This window comes from Myodes glareolus, chromosome 19 (genome assembly GCF_982192425.1).
Source record: "Myodes glareolus chromosome 19, mMyoGla1.1, whole genome shotgun sequence".
In the NCBI taxonomy this organism is placed as follows: Eukaryota; Metazoa; Chordata; class Mammalia; order Rodentia; family Cricetidae; genus Myodes; species Myodes glareolus.
The window spans coordinates 62,971,858-62,989,572 of record NC_142044.1 but is presented as its reverse complement, the minus strand read 5'-3'; the positions used below and the strand labels follow the sequence as shown (position 1 = coordinate 62,989,572).

At 45.8% G+C, this 17,715-nt stretch overlaps 1 protein-coding gene and 1 long non-coding RNA gene across 2 annotated transcripts in view; one reads left to right on the top strand and one right to left on the bottom strand.

The window, feature by feature from the left end:
* Positions 1-669: 669 nt before the first annotated feature.
* LOC146890979 (uncharacterized) lies at positions 670-6,867 on the bottom strand. Its single transcript, XR_014997909.2, has 2 exons — positions 6,618-6,867; positions 670-3,284 (listed from the first exon to the last, which is right to left on the bottom strand). It is a non-coding gene; the product is annotated as an uncharacterized LOC146890979 (long non-coding RNA).
* Positions 6,868-6,907: 40 nt separating this feature from the next.
* Positions 6,908-17,715, top strand: part of Lima1 (LIM domain and actin binding 1) — a 109,044-nt gene continuing 98,236 nt past the window's right edge. The window contains exon 1 of the mRNA XM_048444577.3: positions 6,908-7,035. The gene's annotated coding sequence lies outside the window, so the exon portion shown is untranslated. The remainder of the gene's footprint in view (positions 7,036-17,715) is intronic.

Below are 17,715 nucleotides of genomic sequence, written 5' to 3'. Positions count from 1 at the left end.
ATATTATTTTCCTTGCTACTTCATAACTGTTATGAATTATAAATATTTGTAAATATCTATGTTTTCCAACGGTCTGTGAAAGGGCCCTTTAATCCCCACGGGGGTCGTGACTCACAGGTTAAGAGCTGCAGTGGAAGAAGATGGCCTTGGACTTCTGACCCTTCTTACATCTCCCCAGTACTCAGATTACAGCTTCCACTACCGCATCTAACCTTTTGTGTGTTTGAAAATGGGCCCCCCTATTTAGTAGGCCGGACTGGAATTGAATTCATATATAGACCAGGTGGCTTAAAGTCATAGAGATCCACCTTTCTCTGCCTTCTAAATGCTAGGATTCATGCAAAGGTGTGAACCGCCACAACCAGACAAGTTCTCATTAGTTATCCCAGGATTGCTTTGAATCTGTAATCTTTCTTTCCTGCCTCAGCCTCTCAGGAGCTGAATATTTTATTTACTTTTATTTTTTTGTTTTTCAAGACAGGGTTTCTCTATGTAGCCCAGGCTGTCCTGGAATTTGCTTTGTAGAACAGGCTTACCTTCAAACTCGGAGACCCATCTGCCACCACCTTCAAGAGCTGGATTTGAGGCACGTGTCTTCATACCTGATTTAGGAAAACGTTTTATAAAATTTGTAGCTGTAAGTCCACCAGCGATGTCACATGAACCCTCTTAAAGGCGAACAGAAGTCTTTATTGCTCGCTGGTGGCTGCATGGGGAACTTTCCAAAGTCTAGCAGCCCCAACCCTTACAGATGTCTTTTATGCTCACAAACCACATCCTGGTAAACACCCTGTGTTAGCATAAACCATGAGAAGCAGAACTACAGAAGCCAAAGAGTGAGGTTAGTCCATGCAGGGCTTTCCTGGATTCTGGAACCATGGACCGGGTCTTTGGTGGATTAGACCTTTGTTTCTGTGCTGGGCCTATGTGCTGGGTTTTAAGGTGCCTTAAATGGTGCCTCTAATATGGTATCAGTTGTGCTAAGGTCTGGGGGCCTGGTACGGAGTCACTCCAGTATTACCGATTATTATACATACACCATTAAGAACAGATATAATTAAGTTCACCTTTCAAATACTTATCATAAACTTCAAACATTTGTTTGGTTTGTTTCATTGAGACAGGGTCTCATGCAATCCAGTCATGCCTTAAACTCATCAGGTAGCCAAAATGGCCTATGATCCTCCTACCTGTCTCCTGTGCTGGGATTACTGGCTTGTGCCACCAGGCCTGGCTCAAATATTCACTACTAAAGTTACATTTTTTTCAGTTTTCACAGATTATTTTCATCTTCCTTCTTTCCATTTTGCTTAAGTGTCTGTAGAACAGTTTATGAGCACGTTCCAACCCAGTGCAGTGGCCTGAGCATGGGAGCTGCAGACCAGTCCTCGGTGGCTGGCCAGGGCCCCCGGTCCTCACTCAGGAACTAGTGTGGTCTATTGCCCTGAAATTCACTGCTCTTCCTTCTCGATCTCTTCAGGATCTCTGTGGAAATCAGGCATAACTTCCCCTGGGTGCTCACAAGAGATGGTGCCACGTACGTGATAGGTGGGGGACTTCCAGGTTATCAGACCAGACCCACAGGGCACAGCAATGTCCACACAGCCCGGAGGAGAATCTGTTACATGGAGAGATGGTAGTGTCACAGGTTGGCACTTCTGTGAGGAGCTGATGGTCAGCCCTGGAATCAGCCACTACCAGAAGTTGTAGCTCCAGGAAGGCTGTTTGGTGTAGGTTAGAAAAAGTCCCAGGAGTGAAACAGTCATCACCAGAGTGGACCCAGGGGCAGCCGGTGCTCCCGAAGGTGACGGTGCTCCCGAAGGCGACGGTGCTCCCGAAGGCGACGGTGCTCCTGAAGGCGACGGTGCTCCCGAAGGCGACGGTGCTCCTGAAGGTGATGGTGCTGGCATCAGGCAGGTTTAAAATGACTTCAGTGCAGCAGTGGCCACCAGCGACAGCTTTCCCGGGTTCTCTTCAGGTTTGTGACGCAGATGCCATCCATCCCTTTTCCTGTGTATCTGGACCAATTTCTCTGGAAATCAAGGTTGGTGCCACCTAGGTGGGCTCTGGCTACCAAGGACACAGGGTGGCCTCCTTCATTTGCAGGACATCAGGGCTCCAGACACTGGGTGAAAGTTTCCCTTTGAATTATGATGGGAATCAAGAACGACCCTGTATCACCTGCCCCCACCCCCCGCCAGGGAGGCAGAAAGGGCGGAAGCCACATTGTTAAAGCAGACAGTATGTTTGTCCTTCTGTACTTGTGGCACTTGTGACGCATGTGAACAGTTACCTCTGTCCACTACATTTCCTTCCTTTACCTATGCTATGCCCTTTGCCAGCACATACAGGCCTATGGCAATATCAGTATTTTTCTTAGTTTACACACTAATTGGAAGTTGCACACTGATTCGGACAAGAAACTGCTCTTGCCTGGACTGCTTGACAGCACACTGTATGAACTGGACATGCAGGACCCACAGAGAAATGACTGCTGAACTTGCCAGAAGGTGAGACAGTCCTTCAGGGTTCCTGTTTCATGAAAGAGTCTGTCAGACATTCTGCAGGACACAGAAGAAAGTGATGGACAAACTGACAATATAGGCAAAACAGCCTTTCAAATTTCCTGCTTTACTAAAATGTCTGCCGGATACTATGGGCCTGTGGACTGAAGATGGATGACCCAACAGTACAGAAGAACTTTGGGTGACTGTCCAGGCAGCGAGATGTCTCTATCATTTCTAGAGTTTTGAAAGTTACTTACAATGCACTTCCTGTTTACTTAGGTAATATATCCTTCTAGGGTCTTTGATGGAATTGAAGACAGATAGTTATAGTTTTCCTTAGTTATGATAAAAGATAAATTAGATATGAAACTTTCCAGATACAAATGGACTAAATATTATAAGTGTAATTCTTGCTTGATAACTGTTTTGTTATATGTAATTTTATTATGTTAAAGTTAAAACCTTGCTTTTTATTTAGACAGAAAAGGAGAGATGATGTAGGATTCCCCTCTGTGTGCTGTGAATGTTTTATTGCCATTGGTTAATAAAGAAGCTACTTTGGCTTATGGCAGAGCAGAATATAGCAAGGTAGGAAATCCGAGCAGAGATAGAGGAGGAGAAAAGGTGGAGCCAGGCAGATGCCATGTAGTTGCCAAAGAAGAAAGATGCCAAAACCTTACTGGAACTCGATTTATGGACCAAGTTGGCCTTGAACTTACAGAGATCTGCCTGCCTCTGCTTCCCAAGTGCTGGGATTAAAGACATGTGTCACCACACCTGTCAAAAACAAAAACAAAACAAAACAATTTTGACATGGGGCAGGGGCATACCTTTAATCTCAGCAGTTAACAGATAGAGGTAGGCAGGTCTCTCAGTTCAAGGCCAGCCTGGTCTACAGAGCAAAGTTCCAGGACAGCCAGGGGTACACAGAGAAACCCTGTCTCAAAAAACTAAACCAAAATAACAAAAAGGCTTTGATAATACTTTCTCCAAGGATGTTTCATAAGATGAAACTGTGAATAAGTGTTTGATTACTATTTGGCCCAGCTAAGAAGATGCTTGCTTTCCTACTAAGAGAATACAGTTCAGACCTGGGCACTGGCTAACATTTTCATTAGATTCATCGGTGAGAGAAATGAGAAACAATGAGGAGAAAGTATGTTAGCACTCACTCGTCAGTGACACAAACAGCTCTCTGCGGAATTCCAGACCAGCTCACCAACACCTGCCTCGTTCTTGGCGTCTCAAAACGTAATGGCTGCTACGGTGGCCTTTCTACTCAATTCTGCTTCACTAACATTTTCTCTATGGGCCTGCTGCCACCTTTCATAAATTAAGCATGGAGCTGGGAATGTAGCTCAGCTGGGAGAGTGTTTGCTAACACAAAGCCCTGTGTCTGATCCTCAGCATTGCGTGAATGACAGCAACTGGGTGTGTCATGCCTAGAATCCCAGGATTTGTGAGGTGGAAGCAGGAAGACCAGAAGGACAAAGTCAGCTCTGGCTACATGATGAAGTCAAGGCTGGCACACAGGAGATCTTGTCCCTAAATAAATAAATACTGGATCGCAGCCATGTCCCTTCTGTGTGTGGTCTGTGGTTACTTTGCAGTGAGAAATGAGTAAATGTTACACAGAGACTGTGGATTAGAAAAACCTAAACGATAGGCTTGTTCTGTTTTGTTTGTTTGAGACAGGGTCTCACTATGTAGGCCAGGCTGGCCTCGAACTCACAGAGATCTGCTTGCCTCTGCCTCCCGAGTGCTGGGATTCAAGGTGTGCACCACCACCGCCTGGTCCAAAATTTGATTTTTAAGAATAGTTTTAATGATTCAGGCAGTGGTGCGGAATGCCTTTAACTGCAGCACTTGGGAAGCAGAGGCAGGGAGTTTGAGGCCAGCCTGCCCTACAGAGTGAGTCTCAGAACAGCTACACAGAGAAACCCTGTCTCAAATAAACAAACAAAAAGAATGGTTGTACTAAAAACTGGCTCATAAAAGCCTCTGCTTCTGTACCACCACCTAAACTTACAAAGACTTGGGGACTGTTCTAGTAGGGAACAAGACTTAGATCTAAAGGCTCAACACAGGTTAGAGGATGGATTCCTTTCCATATGCAACTGAAACCATTTATTGAAGTACAATCCCACACTCCTCTTTAAAATCATTTTTTATTTTATGTGTGTTGGTGTTTTGCCTGCATGTATGTCTGTGTGAAGGTGTCAGATTCCCTGGTACTGGAGTTACAGACAGTTGTGAGCTGCCATGTGGGTGCTAGGAATTGAACCCAGGTCCTCTGGAGGAGCAGCCAGTGCAGTTAACGGCTGAGACACCTCTCCAACCCTGACACTCAAAATTCTCCTCCATGTTGGGTTCTAGCACACATGAGGCCCTGGAGTCCACTCAGTTTTGCTGGCCTTTCTTTTCTGCTTGTTTCTGGACAGGATCTTAGCCTCCAAGGTGCTGGTGTTTACAGGGTAGGTAGGGATGGAGCCAGGGGCCTTGCATGTGCTATCATGAGCTATAGTCTCAGCTTTTACTCATGCCTGATGGTATTAAAGTAAAATAAGCAGGCTATTAGCCTCAGGTTATTTTTGTTCCAGAAAGTCCTTCTAACTGATTAATTCTGAATTGAGATCGCCATTTACAGATAGCCAACCTGTAAATTGGTTATATAACTAGTGTGCTACCACGTGACCATATCAAATAGGGCAAAGTCTAGCTGTAGCCAATATCATTACTTCCTTGTTCAGCTTATAAAGCTTGTTTCCCCAGTTGTTAGAGCAGTTTGCTGCTTTCCTTTACAAAACACATTTCTTATACAACCTTTTAAATGATTTCTTCTTATGGGCATTGGTGTTTTGCCTGTATGCGTATCTGTGTGAGGGTTTTTGGATCCCCTGGAACTGGAGTTATAGACATTTGTGAGCTGCCATGTAGGTGCAGGGAGTTGAACCTCTGGAAGAGCAGCCAGTGATTTTAACTGTTGAACCATGTTTCTAGACCTTTTAAAAATGTTTGAATAAGCTGGGCAGTGGTGGCTCACGCCTTTAATCCCAGCACTTGGGAGGCAGAGGCAGGCGGATCTCTGAGTTCAAGGCCAACCTGGTCTACAAGAGCTAGGTCCAGGACAGGCTCCAAAGTCACAGCGAAACCCTGTCTTGAAAAAAACAAACAAACAAACAAAAAACCAAAAAAAGTGTTTGAATAAATGCTTAAAAATGTTTGGATAAAGTGTTAATTTTTCCTGGAGCTTAAGTGCATTTATCCAGAAATCAGTCTAGGTGAGATACCTCAGTGAAGAGGCTATTCTGTTGTTGGAAATTGTTCACTTCCTTAAAACATAGTCATCAACTACTTTTTGTTGTTGTTGCAGACATCCTCACTCTGCACCATTGGCTGTCCAGACAACCATCCTCTTTCAGACTTCTGGGCGCCAGGATGAAGGTCACGTGTCATCATGCCCTTTGTCTTTAGGACTTTTAACCAAATCTTTCTACCACTTGCCCTTATCACACTTATCAATACTTACAAGAAATGCTTCTGAAGTTCTTTCATTTGATACTTTACGTTGGGAAAAGGTACTGTCAAAGGGCATCATGCAGAGGAATGGAGCTTAAGAAAGAATCTGAGGACTTGATGGCCAAACGATACGCCTCCCCAGGATCTCTACAGCTCCTCTTGTCCCAAGTGCAGGAGCAGAAGCGGGTCTTGCAAGAAGGCCGAGCCTTTTAGGACGCGTGCTACTGCCCTTATCTTACGTGTATGTGGAGAGCTCGTGGAGGCCAGAAGATGGTGTCAGCTCCCCAGGAGCAGAAGTTACAGCCAACTATGAGCCACAGCTCAAAGTGGTCTGCAGCCTACACAGTGGTTCCAGGCCAACCTCAGCTATATCAGATGACTTCCCACCCCCGACCCAGGTCTCAAAACACAAGGGAAAACTTCCAACTGTTGCAAAACACAAACCACAGCAGCTCCTGGAGAATTTGGACACCACCTACTCCCTTCTCCAGCCATTTCTCTCCATGAGGAAACTCAGGTCCACTAAGTTGAGATGACCGAATGCTAGCCCAAGCCAGGCCTCATTCGCTCACCGCTCTGCATAGAACTCACCCTCACAGCACCAGGAACTTCCCTGCAGTTGAACTTAGACCACACTTCTGGGTGATTCTCAAATCAAATTGCTGCAATCCCTAGTCTGAGAGAGTTAGGGTGAGCCAGAGAGGCGACAACAGGGTGGGAGGCAGACACAGGAGCCACGCCTCCCGCAACTTCAAAACGCTGCTGGGGCGACGCTAGGGATCAGGAGTGGAAACGCCGCCGCCGGGAACGAGCACGCAGGCCCCACGGCCGCTCGGGAGGCGGGAGGCGTACGCGCCGCAGCCGGGGGCGGGGCCGGGGCGGAGCTCTGAGTCGGACCTGGGCGGGGCCGCAGAGCCGTAGGTACCGCCGCCCAGACCCGACAGGTGCGCTGGGTAGAGCGCAGGGACCGTGGCCGTGCACCGCCGAGCGCCGACGGCTTTCTGGTCTGGTAAGAACCTCCTCTCCCCTCATCCCCGGAGCCTGCGTGTGCTCGGAGTCTCCGGCTGCGCTCCGCATTCTCTCCGCGCCTTCTGAGGCGGGTTGTAGCAGGAGCGGGAACCCCTCCCCTTGGGGTCAGCAATGGAGGAGCCCCCCACCCTTCGCTCGCCCTTTTGGGAAGTGCGCGGGCTTGAGCTTTCGCTGCCTCGGCCCATGGTCTCCCACGGGATGGAGGGAAAGTGGCAGTTCATCAAAAGTCAAAACTCCTTCTCGGGGAGATAATCCGGCAACTCTTTCCTTCTTCTATGCAGCCGTTCCCTCTCCAGTTTTTCTCTCTTCCATTCCTCCAGATGAACTCTGATTAAGACTTAATACCCTTCCGAGAAGTATTGAGAACATAGCAGACCCTCCTTTCTTTCCTTCTCAAACCGCTCTCATGTACTTGAGCTGGGACCCGTTGCTCACTCACATCCGTACGTGTTAATATTAGGTAACTGTACACCTCTGGCCACACACACTAAAGCTTGAAGTTGTGGGTGCTAGGAGCGAACCATCTGGCACCCGTCCTAGCCTCCTTATTGGCGCTCCCAACAATGAGTTCAGCTGATCCTGGTGAGAGATACCGACCTACTATTGTCTTGCAACTAATTCCATCTTTCAAAAAAATCTGCCTAATCCAAATGGTTTTGTTGACTTTACAAGTTAACCAAAGGCTCTGGGGTTATCAGTTTTTAAGATGAGTGCTCCTTGGAGGAGAAATCATCTTTTGCACCTAAGTGGGTAAGTGGAATACTTTTTATCTACATAGTTTCTGGTGCAGTATACATATTCCAGTTGCATCTACTTCTGGTCCTTTGGAGTTCTGTGGATGAAGTGTGATCTGTTTGGACAATCTTCAAAACGCTAGAAAGTTGGCAGAAGAGGGTTTTGTTTTGTTTTGTTTTGTTTTCAAAAAATGACTCCCCCTCCTCCTCCTTTAAAAAATTCCTGCTTGGCCTGGAACTGGCTATATGAACCAGGCTGGCCGAGATGCGGCTGCCTCTGCATCTCAAATGCTAAATACTAAGGTTAAAGGCCTGCTGCTCCACCATCCCTGGCCATATAAATATGTGCCATTGCCATTTGTGTGTGGGGTGTGTGTGTGTGTGTGTGTGTGTGTGTGTGTGTGTGTGAATACCAGCACAGCGTGCCATGGCAGGCCTGTGGAGGTCAGAAGGCAGCTTCTAGGAGTTGGTTCTCTTCACGTTGGGGTTGGAGGATCAAACTCGGGTCCTCAGACTTGTGGAGCAAATGTTTTCACCTGTTGAGCTGTCTTGCCAGCCTGGAATAGTTTTTTTTTTTTCTTTCTTTCTTTCTTTTACTATTTTACATTTATTTATTGTGTATGTGCCATGGCATTTGTGTTGTGTGTAGGACAGAGGACAACTGGGGTCTGCTCTTTCCTTCCACCATGTGGGTTCCAGGGGTTAAACTCAAGCTGATAGGCTTTGTAGCAAGCACCTTTTACAAGATGAGCCATCTTGCCAGCCTAGAAAAGATGACCTCTGTTTAAAGGTCTGCATGCACATATATTTGCATTGCTAGAATAACATAATATGATACTGTTATGTTATATTATGTTATGTTATATTATGTTATGTTATGTTAGGAATTTGGGGGGAAACAAAACATCTTTTCAGTGAATTTTATGACAGCTTTTCTGTAGATTCGAAGTTCCAAAGCCCCTACCCTAAAAGAGCCTACTTAAATGAGTTAGACACACCACCGATACAACTTACCATATTGGTGCAATCTTTTGACGATATTGTTTTGGTATTTCTTCTCTGCCCCCCTCCCCAAAACTGCCAAGTGTGTTGGGTACCAAATCCTGGGCACGTGCATACAAAAAGACACATTCCCGACTGCTGTCTATTTTACCACTCATGTTTCTTGCCTTGTCTTTGGTCAGTCAACTCTACAGCTTTTTGAAAATGGGATTGGAGTCTGTTTAATTCTCCAGAAATTCAGTATATAGCTTGTGGAGCTGTTAGATGAAGAAGTGTTATCAGGTGGCCCCTGAACCATGGAGTCTCTGGGCTGAGACCATGTGTCGGCGTGGTTAGCAGAGCAGTGCCATTTTGTAAAAATTACCTCATTGTATGACTTTGTTTAACTTGGTACATTCAGGCTTTGTTCCCGACTCTAGTTAAAGGTGGAGCCAAGTTTCAACCTAATAATTCTAGGAAGAGAAAGCTTCAGAAATGAAAACAATTCTATTAGCAACGGAGACACTTTTTGCTGCTTAGGCGCTCTTTAAATGTCTTGACTCTGGGTAGCGCGGTGGTAGCGTGAGGCTAGCATGTGTGAGAGCCTGTGCTCCATCCCCAGCACATGCACACACAGTATATGAAGGAGATCTTGTCTTAGGCCAGCTGGGGGAAGAGTTGGAGCCTTTGAGGGCTCTTTGGAGTTTGATGATCTGATATCTGAAGTTTATAGTAGGGCTTTGAAAACTCTTCATTGGGGCTCCGCAGTTAAGAGCACTGGCTGCTCTCCCAGAGGACCCGGGTTCAATTCCCAGCACCCACATGGCAGCTCACAACTGTCTGTAAGTTTCAGGGAATCTGGTACCTTCACACTGACATACATGCAGGCAAAACACCAATGCACATAAAAAAATAAAATATTTTTAGAAAGAAGAAAATGTTTCATTTGACTGCAGTCTTGTTGCTTTGGGTTTTTTGGAGACTATGTCCCCTGAAGCTCAGGCTAGCTTCAGACTGCTATGCAGCCTCAGAGGCTAGACTTGACCTGAATTTCCTGCCTCCATCCTCCATGTGTTGGCATTGAAGGTGTGTACCTCCATTCCCACATATGACTACGGGCTTTTATTAATTTCCCAACCGTTTAACAGTACCTCAACATACAAAGGATTGCCATGATGTGGTCCCCTCCTATAGGGTCTGTTTGTCTTTTTTTAAAAAAGACTTTGACTTAACAGTGTGTGTGCTAGTTGCTTCATTTGGCGATTTGAGCCGTGGCACTTAATGGGACTATTTCTTTGACCTTGCTGTCTCATCTCCTTTGCTCCCTGAAAGGTGTTTTCTGATAGAAAGTTTTATAAAAGCATCAGGTTTATTTGTATGTGTTATGTGTTTGAATATCTACAAATGTTTATTAGAATGTTTTCAAATCTAATTTTAAATTTTCTTTTTTTCTTTTATTATTTATTTATTTTTGTGTTTTTTGAGACAGGATTTCTCTGTGTAGCTTTGGAGCCTGTCCTGGAACTCGCTCTGTAGCCCAGGCTGGTCTTGAACTCACAGAGATTCGCCTGCTTCTGCCTTCCAAGTGCTGGGATTAAAGGCATGCACCACCACCGCCTAGCTAATTCTAATTTTTCTGAGGGTTTCACCAATCAACTATAATCAGGTATAGTTAACTTTAAAATTCTGTGCCAAAGGTTTATGAAACATGCACACACATAGAGAGAATTGTTGAGTGTGGGAGATCACTAGGCATCTTCACTATGAATCACTACTGAACCACAAACTGGAGGAAAAAAGTCATTATTTAAGTTGAAAGTGAAGTTTGTTTTCTTTTGTTTTAATTTTAAATTACGTTTATTCATGTGTGGTGTGTGTGTGTGTGTGGTGTGTGTGTGGTGTATGTGCATAGTATGTGGTGCGTGCGTGTGGTGCACATGTGTGTGTGGTATGTGTGGTGTGTGTGTTTGGTGTGTGTGCGTGTGGTATGTGTGGTGTGTGTATGTGTGTGTGCATGCGTATGATGTATGTGTGCATGTGTGGTGTGTGTATGTGTGTGTGCATATGGTGTGTGTGCGTGTGTTGTGTGTGCATGCACGTGTGGTGTATGTGTGTGTGCACATGTGCTTATGTGGGTACATGCATGCCATGGCATGCCTGTGGCTATGAGATGACAGCTTGTGGGAATCAGCTGTCTTCTTCCACAGCGTAGGTCCTGAGGATTGAACTCAGGTTATCAGGTGCTCTTCCCTGCCGAGCCATCATCCTGAGCGCCAGTCCCCAAGCTTTCCTCATTGCGTAATTCTACCAGAGAGATGACATTCACTTAAATGGAATTTGCTTGGTCTGCAGACAGAAAATGCTTAACTTTGTCCCTAAGATAATGTATGCAGGAAGAGACTAGTTTTTAGAAGATTACTGTGTACTTTACCTGTGTTTTTTACAGGAAGATAAAGCACTCCATTGTAGACTGTGCACAGTGACCTCATGATGTGGTTCAGTCACTTAACACAGACTCTCCAGGTGTTTAGGAACAAACCAGTGGCTTTAAGTAGTTTCTGCTCTATTATCGGGAAGTCGAGGTTCTTGGTAAACGGCACTTTCGGCAGGATCGTTCTGATGTGTTTATTCTGTGACCGGATGGAGACTCAGATGTTTTTTTAAAGGTTTATTATCATCTTTACCTATGTGTGTGTGGGCAGGGGAGTCTGCTCGCAAGTTCAGGTGCCCACAGAGGCCAGAAGCTTCAGATCACCCTGGATCTAGAATTACAGGTTTCAAGTTGCCTGATGTGGGTACTGGGAACTGATCTTGGGTCCTCTGGAAGAGCTTAAGTGCTCTTAACCACTGAGCCATCTCTCCAGCCCCGAGGCTCAAATGATCACTTGAGTGAAGACTTCTTTTCACTGAAGAAGGAGGTCTGACCAGCAAGCTCTCATTAGCCAGCCTGTCAGGTGACCACTTGTCACATTAAACGTTTTAGGGGCTGCTCTGTTCCCAGCACCCACACTGCGTTTCTCCCAGGCCTCTGAAACTCCAGCTCCAGAGGCCCTGAGGCCTCTTCTAGAGGCGTCTGCACAGATGCATGCGCTCCATAGACACAAACACATGGATATGAGCTCATTAGAGAGACTTTTCAGTAACTGCGCGTGTTCACTTATAGGACATTAGTACAGTAGCATGAAATTTACATCCTTTAGATTTTCTTCTAGAATTTGTTTGTTTGTTTCCTGAGACAGTCTCTCACTGTGTGTAGTCCTTACTAGCCTAGAACTCACAATGAAGACCAGGCTGTACTTGAACCTAGTAGTCCTCCTGCCTCTGACTTCCTGTGCTGGGATTAAACAGTGGTCCTCGATCTGTGGGTCATGACCTCTTTGCGGGTTCAATGACCCTTCACAGGAGTCACATATCAAATACCCCACATATCAGATATTTACATTGCAATTCATGGCATTAATAAAATTGCAATTATGAAGTAGCAATGAAAATTTTATGGTTGGGGTTAGCACACCATCAGGAATTGCATTGAAGGGTCACAGCGTTAGAAGGTTGGGAACTACTGAGTCAGGAGCCTGCAGTATAGTGCAGGTTGGCCTGGAACCCATGGTCTTCCTGTCCATGATTGGAGAGCAAAGGCAGGATGACTACTAGGAGTTAGAGGCGAGCCTGAGCTATACGGTGGGTTCGGGACCAGCCTGTGCTCCAGGAGAAACAAAAGAACCAGACTGAAGAGACGGCCCGGTATTGAGAGTACTTAGGCAGAGAAGCTGCTTCCCTCCCTCGTGCCCACAGGGCAGTTCACAATGTCTCTAGCTCCAGTTTCCAGGGCTTTCCTCATCTCATTCTGCCTCTGTGGGCACCAGACATACATGTGGTGCACTTACATGCAAGCAGAACACTTGCCCACATAAAATAAAAATAAAATTTTTTAAAAAAGAAAGAACCGAACAGTAAAGCTGGGTATGGTGCTCTGTGGCTGCGGCGCCCTCCGCAGGGCGGGTGTGGGCAGAGAATTGCCTGCCTCTCTCTTTCTTTCTTTCTTTCTTTCTTTCTTTCTTTCTTTCTTTATTAGGTTCCTTTTTAAATTGTTTCTGTTGTGCTATATATTTTTCCCCACTCCCTTGAGAACTGATTTTTTTAATTATTTATTTATTATGTATATAATATCCTGTCTGTGTGTATGTCTGCAGGCCAGAAGAAGGCACCAGACCTCAATATAGATGGTTGTGAGCCACCATGTGGTTGCTGGGAATTGAACTCAGGACCTTTGGAAGAGCAGGCAATGCTCTTAATCTCTGAGCCATCTTTCCAGCTTCTGAGAACTGATTTTTTAAAGATGTCCTCTAATCTCCACAGTGCCCTGTGATCCCCCCACCCCACATTGCACAGACACACATTTTTAAAAGGTATGAATTGTTTATCTGTGCTATGTAAGAAAAACATGTACTTCACTTGCAGCCTTTTGGTCAGGTAGTGTAGGACAGGTGTTACATGTGTAGTGTGGGACAGGTATTGCATGTGTAGTGTGCAGTGTGGGACGGGTGTTACATGTGTAGTGTGGGGCAGGTGTTACATGTGTAATGTGGGACGGGTGTTACATGTATAGTGTGGGACAGGTGTTACATGTGTAGTGTAGGATGGGTGTTACATGTGTAGTGTGGGACGGGTGTTACGTGTGCAGTGTGGGACGGGTGTTACATGTGTAGTGTGAAACGGGTGTTACGTGTGTAGTGTGGGACGGGTGTTACATGTGTAGTATGAAATGGGTGTTACATGTGTAAGGATGCATTGCTTCTCCCAAGGTGAAAATCCCAAGACTCTTGGAAGCGCCTCCTTGGACTCAGCTCCCTGGTTGGTGATAGCTGCTTATGTCTCCAGCCTGTACCTACACTAGGTTTAGAAAATAGTCAGTTCAGAAAGATTCACTCAGAACACGAAGAAAGAGAACTCATCTGAACTGCTTCTCCAACTGTGTAGGTCAAGCTATTGATTATAGTAAGAATCTTCCCCTTGTGAAGGCCCTGTGTTTTCACATGCTCACATAGAAATCAAAGCACGTGGATTGTAAGTTTAGAGTAAACAAAGATAGTTTTGTACTAACAGTACATTGTTGGCGTAGCTTCGGAGCAGCCCTCCTCCCACGGTGCAGCATCTGCATTATCTCAGTCAGGCAGCCTGCAGCTCAGTGACGCGATAGTTAAAGTCCGTGTCCCTGTAGATGACCAGTGTCTAAGTGGTTATTAGGTGTGGCATACATGCATTGTTTATTTGCAGATACATGGGTTATTAAATATTGTTTTAAAAAGAACCAAAAACTAAAACCAGGCATGGTGGTATATGACTGCAATTCCAGTGACACAGGGTAGAGGGTGGACAGATATTCAAGGCCATCCTTGGCTACATGTTACATGTCAAGTTTGAGGCCAACCTGGGATACATGATACACCTTCACTATAAAAAAAGAAAAACAGCAAATATACAACATTCTGTACTTCTGATGATAAGTGTGGAGTTTTTACATGTTTTGTAACACAGCTCAGGGTATGGGACGTTTTATAGTCCCTCAAACATACTCTGTTTTGTACACAGAAGGATCACCAATTTTGTTTCATTTCTTTACTGATAAACTAACGATATGAGATGCTTTTATTTTGTATTTCCATAAAATTTCTGTGTGAGGAAACGCTGGGGCTCAGGACTAGGGTCTTGAGCATGTAGGCATCTGCACCCTGTCTCCATATATCCTTGAAAGTTTGAAATGTGAACCTGCCTGTCCAGACGTAATATCCTATGATTTTCTCTAGTGCCTGCCTCTGTCTTCCTTGCTACCACTTAGCAGCAAAAATAATGCTACTATTACTACTATTATTAATACTACTAATATTACTACTATTATTACTACTATTACTAATAATGCAACTACTACTCGTGTAGCCAGACTGGCCTTGAACTCCTGATTCTCCTGCCCCCACTTCCCAAGTGCTGAGACTTCAGTACACTTAGCACTACGTTCAGTTTAGTGATGTTTAACGCCCTGCGCCAAGCTAGGCTTTGGTGGTGTGGATTTGTACTCCCAACTCCCCTAGACACTGAGGCAAGAGGATTGCAAGTTCAAGGTAATCCTGACTACAACATGCATACAAGGCCAGCCTGGGCAGTTGAGAGTAAAGTCTCAGGATGATAGGATGACAAGGAAAAGGGGCTGGAGAGAGAGTTCAGCAGGTGAAAGTGCCCTTTCTCCTCCAGCTTGTCTCAGGGTCACGGTTGCTGTGATGAAGCACCGTGGCCTAAAGGCAAGGGGCAGGAAAGGGTCTATTTGGGTGACACCTCCATATCGTAGCCCATCACTGAAGAAAGTCAGGACAGGAACTCAAACAGGGGAGGAACCTGGAGGCAGGAGCTGCTGCAGAAGCCGTGGAAGGGAGCTGTGGACTGGTTTGCTCAGGCTGCTTCTTTTTTTCCATTTATCTATTTGTTTGTTTGTTTGTTTGTTTTGTTTTTTCTCTGTGTAGCCCTAGATGTCCTGAAACTCACTCTGTAGATCAGGCTGACCTCGAACTCACAGAGATCTGCCTCCCTCTGCCTTCCAAATGCTGGAATTAATGATGTGTACCACCGTTGCCTGTCGTCAGCCTGCTTATAGACTGCAGGACCACCAGCCCAGAGGTGGCTCCACCCACAATGGGCTGGGCCCTCCCACATCAATCACTAATTAAGAACATGCCCTACAGGCTTGCCTACAGGCTGATCTTAAGGAGGCTTTTTCTCAAATGAAGCTCTCTGATGACTCTAGCTTGTGTCAAGCTGACCTAAAACTAGCAACTAGCAAGCACAGGCCTGATGCTGTGTGTGTGGGGTGGGGGGGACGGACATGGATGACCTGATACTAGGGAGGGTAGACAGGGATGGGACTGACTCCTGCTGGAACACACTTGCCTGCACCCACATTACCTCTGACCTCCACACACGTGTTGTGACATGCACTCATCCATCCACACTCATGTGTACACACACGCACATTAATAATTTTTTTGTAGAAATGGAAAGGAAGTCAGGAATGGTGGTGCACGGAAGTTCAAGGCCAACCAGGGCTGTGCAGAGGGGCCACTGGTCTGGGAGTCAGCTCAGTGGTCGAGCCCTTGCTTAGCATTTGTGGCGCGATTGGTCTCATTCCCAGCACCCACCCCACCAAGATATTCCTTACCCAGTTTTCAGGGAGGTTGCATAAAATAACTGCACATTTGCATGTTTTAAACTGCTTTGCATAGAGACGAAGGAACGTTTTTTTCCTGCTGAGGTGTGAGTGCCCAGCGTTTGCATCTTTGTGGACACGGGTTGAACGTTACTCTAAGGTTTTCTGATCTGATAAGCACAGTTGGCTTAATTTGTATTTATTCATTCACTTTCTGTTCTTGTTCTGAGAGAGTCACCCACTCTGTAGCCCAGGCTAGTCTTGAATGGAGTGGCCTTCGCTGCTGGGGCCCCAGGCTCTATCCCCCAACCTGATTGTGTTCCTCAGTTTCTTGTCAGACTGAATGTTTGTCTCATGCATTTCCATTTGATTTCCAGTGACTTGCCTTTTGGTCAACCTCTTTTTTGTTTAGTTTTTTTTTTTGACAGGGTTTATCAGTGTAACAGCTCTGGTTGTCCTGGAAACTGGCTTTGCAGACCAGATTGACCTCAAACTCACAGAGATTGTCTTGCCTCTGCCTCTACCTCCAGAGTGCTGGGATTAAAGGTGTGAATCACCACCACCCAGCTTTTATTTGGTCTTTTGTTTGCTTTCATTTATTTGGAGTGTTGAGGTCATGGGGGAAAAGATGGACTTTCCAACCAGGGTGAACGAGTGTCTTAAAAAAGTGGCGAGTGGCCAGGGCAGCACTCGAGAGCAGAGGCAGGGGGATCTCGCTGAGTCTGAGGCCTGCCTGGTCTGCTGAGTGAGTTCCAGGACAGCCAGGGCTACATGGAGAAACCCTTCTCAAAAACAGACAGACGAGAGAGAGAGAGAGAGAGAGAGAGAGAGAGAGAGAGAGAGAGAGGGGTGGCAGGGTTAGCTAGCATTGTGGTATAATAAATGTCCTGTGGGGGCAGAACTGGTGACCCATGAAGCAGCACTACCCGGAGGAAAGATTCTTAGGAGAAGCCCAGCTTAGTATTGTCACCAGCCAGGTAGGTGAGCTTGGACAAGTCACTCATTGACTCAGAGTCTCTGTGAGACAAAAGGGTTGGGCTCTTGATCCCAAAGTCCACTCTGCAGAGCTGCGGTCACCAAGCCGTTCTGAAGTTACTTCTGGCCCTGTCGCTACCCGGCTTCCTAAGATCAGCGGCAGTAAAGGCCGTTCCCCTGGACCGGCAAGGTTCAATGGAACCCTGAGATAAGCATTGTAGCCCATAACTCTCAGGACGATAGAAGTTAAAATAAAAATGGGTGCAGCTCTTTAGGTACTCCCCTAGACCGACCCTTGGGAACCTCATAAACTAAGTTAGAAGAGGCCTGCTGGCTATTGCACAGATCCTGTCGTGGCTGGCGGCTACGAACCAGGTCTCACCCTCACAAGAGGATTTATGTGGCCAAGTCAAGTTATTAGACAAGATCTGCTGTTCTTAGTGTTTTCTTTGGGATTTGGAGAAGCTCATTTTTAGAATGCTTACTCTTGAGCTCAGCCTGGTTGTTTTTGCCTGAAACACTGCGGCTGACTGAGGAGAGGAGGGTCCTGCGTCCAAGGACAGTCAGGGTCGTAAGAAAAACTTATCTCAAAATATAAAGAAGAAACTTGAAAAAGATAAGATTCATTTTTATTTCCCTCTAAATTTTAATTTAAAATTTTCCCCTTTAATTTTAATTTTTGAGAGTCCATTTTGTTTTGTCATTTGTGTATGTGTACAAGTGCCCTGCCGTGCACAGAGGTCAGAGGACTGCTTTCAAAAGTCAGTTCTCTCTT